This window comes from Nomia melanderi, unplaced genomic scaffold (assembly GCF_051020985.1).
Source record: "Nomia melanderi isolate GNS246 unplaced genomic scaffold, iyNomMela1 scaffold0526, whole genome shotgun sequence".
Classification (NCBI taxonomy): Eukaryota; Metazoa; Arthropoda; class Insecta; order Hymenoptera; family Halictidae; genus Nomia; species Nomia melanderi.
Genome location: NW_027475640.1, coordinates 7501 through 15000, shown reverse-complemented (window position 1 = coordinate 15000; position 7500 = coordinate 7501). Strand labels below are relative to the sequence as shown.

The 7500-nt window shown below is 49.7% G+C and overlaps 1 non-coding gene across 1 annotated transcript; it reads right to left on the bottom strand.

Annotated features, from left to right (window-relative positions):
* Positions 1-1965: 1965 nt before the first annotated feature.
* Positions 1966-2120, bottom strand: LOC143176403 (5.8S ribosomal RNA). Its single transcript, XR_013000957.1, has one exon. It is a non-coding gene; the product is annotated as a 5.8S ribosomal RNA (ribosomal RNA).
* Between the last annotated feature and the right edge of the window lie 5380 nt (positions 2121-7500).

The following is a 7500-nucleotide window of genomic DNA, read 5'->3' as shown; positions in this document are numbered from 1 at the left end:
AACACAACAATATTCATATTATAACGTATATAAATGATAAATATACCGCGACACGCGCGACTCCGTATCGTCGCGAAAAATCGTTCGCGAACGCGTCTTATGCGCCTCACCAGTGGTCTCTGCTGCGTCGCGTGTCTATATTCTCTTTTTACACTCTTCTCCTTCTTCTATCACATTTTACTCGATCGCGAAAAAGACTCTCGCTAGACGATCTCGCGCTCCGGTTAACTTTAACGCCCGTCCGAGAAGAATTTTCGGGGACTGGACGACCGAAGCGGATCTCGCGCGGTCTCGCGATCGACAGTGAAGAGAAGTGCAGAAGAGGAAAAGAAGACACGACAAACACACACCATGGGGCGACCGACGCGTTCGTTTCAACGCTTTCGCACAAAGTCGGCGGCGGTTATATATTTATATCATTATATTCCGGCGGACGGGACGCGACGTTCGAAAGCCTCGCCAAAGAGGAGCTCCTGCCTCTTCCTCTCTCTTTTCTACGAGAAAAGATAAACGTATTTTACGGGGATACGGAAACGTTACCACGTGGTGTCACACACGATCGTCCGTCTCTTCTCTATAGCAGAAACCGATAAAAATACACCTCCCGAAAGAGAGTATATGGTGATTCTTTTTATATATATATATATTTCGAAATACAACTGAACGTGGCGGAAGCGCACGGTGGTGGTCCAGCGAGGACACGCGACGACGGGGAATAAGAACTATTCGACCCGTTACGAATACGCATGCTCGTCCCGCACGATTTTAACACACACCGTGTTTTTCTCCAGTCGTCAAAGCGTTCGTGCGTCGAATTCGAAAAATAAAAAAAAAAGAAAAACACCTTTTCTCTCTCTCGGGGTAAAAGAGTCGATGTGTATTGTGTATAAAGGTTCTGCGAGAAGTCTCGTTTTGACGTGTGTTCCGCCGATAACGACGATCCTCCGAAACGGGGATACAGAAACGTTACACCTCACAACACGATCTCCGTCTCTTCTCTATAGCAGAAACCGATAAAAATACACCTCCCGAAAGAGAGTATATGGTGATTCTTTTTATATATATATATTTCGAAATTCAACTGAACGTGGCGGAAGCGCACGGTGGTGGTCCAGCGAGGACACGCGACGACGGGGAATAAGAACTATTCGACCCGTTACGAATACGCATGCTCGTCCCGCACGATTTTAACACACACCGTGTTTTTCTCCAGTCGTCAAAGCGTTCGTGCGTCGAATTCGAAAAATAAAAAAAAGAAATACACCTTTTCTCTCTCTCTCGGGGTAAAAAGAGTCGATGTGTATTGTGTATAAAGGTTCTGCTGCGAGAAGTCTCGTTTTGCCGTGTGTTTCGGTAACGACGATCCTCCGAAACGTACATCTCATTCGTAAGAGAGGAAGAAAACAATCTCCCTGGGGCCAGTCGGTAATATACCGACATACGACGTGTCGTGCACATCCGTCTCACGCACGGTATACAAAATATGAATAAAACGTGTGTAGTCTCTCTCTCTCTCGACTTCTTAATATTTTCTTTCACCTCTGACGCATCATTTCAGGTGACGTCGGGAGCGCGGGAAAAAAAATTTTTCTAAACACACGAAACCGTTCATCTCACGAACAGCCGAAAAAGTTGTCGCTCAGATCCATATCGCAGTGGAGCGGTATCCGCGGGCGGTCGTAATTGAACGACGCACGACGCCGCGAACACTCACGCGAGTCCATACAAACGATTCCGATCGTTTTGCAACAACTAGAACGTACACTGTCCGTGAAATTCACAGAATTTTCGCGTGTCCGCGACAAACGCCGACGAGACACCCATCGTTCGCTCGTACGTAGCATCCTTCTCTTAACCCGACTCAGAAACGTTCTTTGCGCCCTTCGGTAAAAAAACGTTCGATCCGAAGAGGTGAACGACGGCGGGGATTTGACAGAGCTACGCAAGCAGTGTATGGTACGTAAACGACCCTCAGCCAGGCGTGGTCCAGGAATTGTATCCGTGGACCGCAATGTGCGTTCGAAATGTCGATGTTCATGTGTCCTGCAGTTCACACGTTGACGCGCAATTAGCTGCGTTCTTCATCGACCCACGAGCCAAGTGATCCACCGTTCAGGGTAATCGTATAAATTTTATATTTCACATATATAATTTTATTCTCATTTGTTCGACCTAATATCTCTCTTCTTTCAAAGAGAAGATAAAAGTTGATACCTGAATCTCCGACCAGCGCGCGAAGGAGATTCAGGCGTCGCCTTGGAGACGACACCGAAGCCTTTCGAGACGAAAAACGTTCAAGTAATATGTATATATTTCTCGACGTTCCGGGCGTATAGTGCATTCAAAAACCCGCGAAAGACGCAGAAGACTCGCACGCGTGGAAACGACGGGGATATATTTTGTATCCTACCCGATACTGAATCCATCGCGTGCAGTCGACCCTCGCGTTCTTCCGATCAGACGCATCTATTGTTGCGCGCATGTTTTCGCGTCGCATCGCGCGAAACGTTGCACGAATCGTACCGATCGATCGATTGAAAGCAAATAATGAAAAAAGACTTCACAGCTGGCTCTTTGCCGGTCATTCGTCCCATGTTATCTCTTGCCGCGAAATTGGCGCGCAAGAGTTGGGTGTCAGACGCGCGGCTTTAAAACGAGCTTCACGGCCGGTCCCTTCGTTACCGCTTTCGTTCTTTCTCTCGGAACGACCATGAACGAACACGACGAGCGACGCTACGGCATACACACGTCCACGGATTCGATTAAAAAAACAGACTTCACAGCTGGCTCTTTGCCGGTCATTCGTCCCATATTATCTCTTGCCGCGAAATTGGCGCGCAAGAGTTGGGTGTCAGACGCACGGCTTTAAAACGAGCTTCACGGCCGGTCCTCTCAATTCCGTGTACGGTACACGCAAGATGCGGGTTCCACTTCCAGACTACCCGGTCCCTTCTCTCTACGAGAATCGATAGTAGAAGAACGGCTCGAAAACGCGTCTCAGAGACTAGGGGAAAAGAAGCGGTATGCGAGCGAAACGAAAACGCATTATGGAAACGTCGCGAAACAATGTTCGACGGTTGCTCGGTTCCAATCGTGCGGCCGTTTCAATTTCTCGTGCGCTTCACCGTCCCTCCGTAACTCTGGCCGATCGCGTATACCGAAGAGCCGACACGCGCAAAAACCACAGGCATTGTATACTGTATATATATATGTTACAGTCACAGCCTTCGCGCGTTTTACTCTCCGACGCGGGGTTTCCACGACGAAAGAGAGACAGTTTCGTGGCGGGTGACTCGGCCGAATCGCTACGACGGGTATTTCTATTATAGAACGAATCATCGCCACCCTTTACCAGTGCCCGACGAAGGAATCACAAGGTCATCTGGAGTTTACAATGCCAGCGACGGTAATTCCAACGAAGACCCGATAAGTCAACTCATCGTTCTATTTCTCCCCGTACAGAAAAGCGAATCGACGCTAACGCACCTCGCGCAAGCACGAACGTTCTCTTCGCGTGGATCATCCCATCGTCGAAAGATGTAAAGACGCATTGGAGATCGTGGTCTCTGGCGGGCTCATTGCACGCCCCACTGCATATCTTTCCTCGAATCGAGAATGATTCGTCCACTAAGGCTGCGAAACTACGCGTCGAGGAAACTAGGGGAAAGAAGCGGGATGCGAGCGAAACGACAATACATTATGGAAACGTCGCGAAACAATGTTCGGCGGTTGCTCGTTTCCTCCTGCGGACGTTTCATTGCTCGGGCGCTTCACGTCCCTCCGTAACCTTCGCGCGATCGCGTGCCCCGGAGAGCCGGCAACCGGTGAACCACAGGCGTATAAACTATAGTCTTCTATAGCAAGCCTTCGGCGGTTACTCTCCGACGCGGGGATTCCACGACGAGAGAGAATTTCGTGGCGGGTGACATCGGTCGAAACGCTACGACGGGTATTTCTATTATAGAACGAATCATCGCCACCCTTTACCAGTGCCCGACGAAGGAATCACAAGGTCATCTGGAGTTTACAATGCCAGCGACGGTAATTCCAACGAAGACCCGATAAGTCAACTCATCGTTCTATTTCTCCCCGTACAGACAAGCGAATCAACGCTATCGCACCTCACGCATGCACGAACGTTCTCTTCGCGTGAATCGTCCCATCGTCGAAAGATATAGCCGCTTGGAGATCGTGGCCCATCAAGTTCTTCCGTAACTCCTGCGCGATCGCGTACCCCGGAGAGCAGGCAACCGGTGAACCACAGGCGTATAAACTATAGTCTTCTATAGCAAGCCTTCGCGTTTACTCTACGACGCGGGGATTCCACGACGAGAGAGATTTTCGTGGCGGGTGACACGGCCGAATCGCTACGACGGGTATTTCTATTATAGAACGAATCATCGCCACCCTTTACCAGTGCCCGACGAAGGAATCACAAGGTCATCTGGAGTTTACAATGCCAGCGACGGTAATTCCAACGAAGACCCGATAAGTCAACTCATCGTTCTATTTCTCCCCGTACAGAAAAGCGAATCGGCGCTATCGCACCTCACGCAAGCAGGAATGATCTCTTCGCGTGGATCGTCCCATCGTCGAAAGATGTAAGACGTACAGAAATCGTGGTCCATCACGATTATTCGTAACTCTCCGAGTCGCGTATCTGAGAGTAGGACAAACGGAGAACCACAGGCATAAATAATACTATATGTTTCTTATATAGTTAGCCTTCGCGTTTTACTCTCCGACATGGGGATTCCACGACGAGAGAGAGTTTCGTGGCGGGTGTCTCGGCCGAATCGCTACGACGGGTATTTCTATTATAGAACGAATCATCGCCACCCTTTACCAGTGCCCGACGAAGGAATCACAAGGTCATCTGGAGTTTACAATGCCAGCGACGGTAATTCCAACGAAGACCCGATAAGTCAACTCATCGTTCTATTTCTCCCCGTACAGAAAAGCGAATCGACGCTATCGCACCTCGCGCGAGCACGTAACTACTCTTCGCGTGGATCGTCCCATCGTCGAAAGATGTAAGACGCACGGAAATCGTGGCCCATCAACGTTTTTTTGTAACTCTGCCGATCGCGTATCACAGAGCCGAGACGCACATACCACAGGCGTATAATACCGTTTTCTTTCGTATGGTAAGCCTTCGCGTTTACTCTTCGGCGCGGGGTTTCCACGTCGAGAGAGACATTCGTGGCGGGTGACATCGGTCGAAACGCTACGACGGGTATTACTATTATAGAACGAATCATCGCCACCCTTTACCAGTGCCCGACGAAGGAATCACAAGGTCATCTGGAGTTTACAATGCCAGCGACGGTAATTCCAACGAAGACCCGATAAGTCAACTCAACGTTCTATTTCTCCCCGTACAGAAAAGCGAATCGACGCTGTTGCACCTCACGCAAGCACGAACGTTCTCTTCGCGTGGATCGTCCCATCGTCGAAAGATGTAAGACGCACGGAAATCGTGGCACATCACGTGTTTTCGGAACTCTGTCGACCGCGTATCTCAGAGACGACGCGCGCGAACCACTGGCATATACTATTATATATCGCGTTTTACCCTCCGACGCGGGGATTCCACGACGAGAGAGAGTTTCGTGAGCGGGTTGACTCGGAAGAAACGCTACGACGGGTATTTCTATTATAGAACGCATCATCGCCACCCTTTACCAGTGCCCGACGAAGGAATCACAAGGTCATCTGGAGTTTACAATGCCAGCGACGGTAATTCCAACGAAGACCCGATAAGTCAACTCAACGTTCTATTTCTCCCCGTACAGAAAAGCGAATCGACGCAATCGCACCATACGCGTGCACGTAAACAACTCTTCGCGTGGATCGTCCCATCGTCGAGAGACGTAAGTTTTCATAGTATGAATTCGCGTTTTACTCTCCGACGCGGGGATTCCACGACGAGAGAGAGTTTCGTGAGCGGGTTGACTCGGAAGAAACGCTACGACGGGTATTTCTATTATAGAACGCATCATCGCCACCCTTTACCAGTGCCCGACGAAGGAATCACAAGGTCATCTGGAGTTTACAATGCCAGCGACGGTAATTCCAACGAAGACCCGATAAGTCAACTCAACGTTCTATTTCTCCCCGTACAGAAAAGCGAATCGACGCAATCGCACCATACGCGTGCACGTAAACAACTCTTCGCGTGGATCGTCCCATCGTCGAGAGACGTAAGTTTTCATAGTATGAATTCGCGTTTTACTCTCCGACGCGGGGATTCCACGACGAGAGAGAGTTTCGTGAGCGGGTTGACTCGGAAGAAACGCTACGACGGGTATTTCTATTATAGAACGCATCATCGCCACCCTTTACCAGTGCCCGACGAAGGAATCACAAGGTCATCTGGAGTTTACAATGCCAGCGACGGTAATTCCAACGAAGACCCGATAAGTCAACTCAACGTTCTATTACTCCCCGTACAGAAAAGCGAATCGACGCAATCGCACCATACGCGTGCACGTAACAACTCTTCGCGTGGATCGTCCCATCGTCGAGAGACGTAAGTTTCATAGTAAGCCTTCGGCGTTTTACTCTCCGACGCGGGGATTCCACGACGAGAGAGAGAGTTTCGTGAGCGGGTTGACTCGGAAGAAACGCTACGACGGGTATTTCTATTATAGAACGCATCATCGCCACCCTTTACCAGTGCCCGACGAAGGAATCACAAGGTCATCTGGAGTTTACAATGCCAGCGACGGTAATTCCAACGAAGACCCGATAAGTCAACTCAACGTTCTATTTCTCCCCGTACAGAAAAGCGAATCGACGCAATCGCACCATACGCGTACACGTAAACAACTCTTCGCGTGGATCGTCCCATCGTCGAGAGACGTAAGTTTTCATAGTATGAATTCGCGTTTTACTCTCCGACGCGGGGATTCCACGACGAGAGAGAGTTTCGTGAGCGGGTTGACTCGGAAGAAACGCTACGACGGGTATTTCTATTATAGAACGCATCATCGCCACCCTTTACCAGTGCCCGACGAAGGAATCACAAGGTCATCTGGAGTTTACAATGCCAGCGACGGTAATTCCAACGAAGACCCGATAAGTCAACTCAACGTTCTATTTCTCCCCGTACAGAAAAGCGAATCGACGCAATCGCACCATACGCGTGCACGTAAACAACTCTTCGCGTGGATCGTCCCATCGTCGAGAGACGTAAGTTTTCATAGTATGAATTCGCGTTTTACTCTCCGACGCGGGGATTCCACGACGAGAGAGAGTTTCGTGAGCGGGTTGACTCGGAAGAAACGCTACGACGGGTATTTCTATTATAGAACGCATCATCGCCACCCTTTACCAGTGCCCGACGAAGGAATCACAAGGTCATCTGGAGTTTACAATGCCAGCGACGGTAATTCCAACGAAGACCCGATAAGTCAACTCAACGTTCTATTACTCCCCGTACAGAAAAGCGAATCGACGCAATCGCACCATACGCGTGCACGTAACAACTCTTCGCGT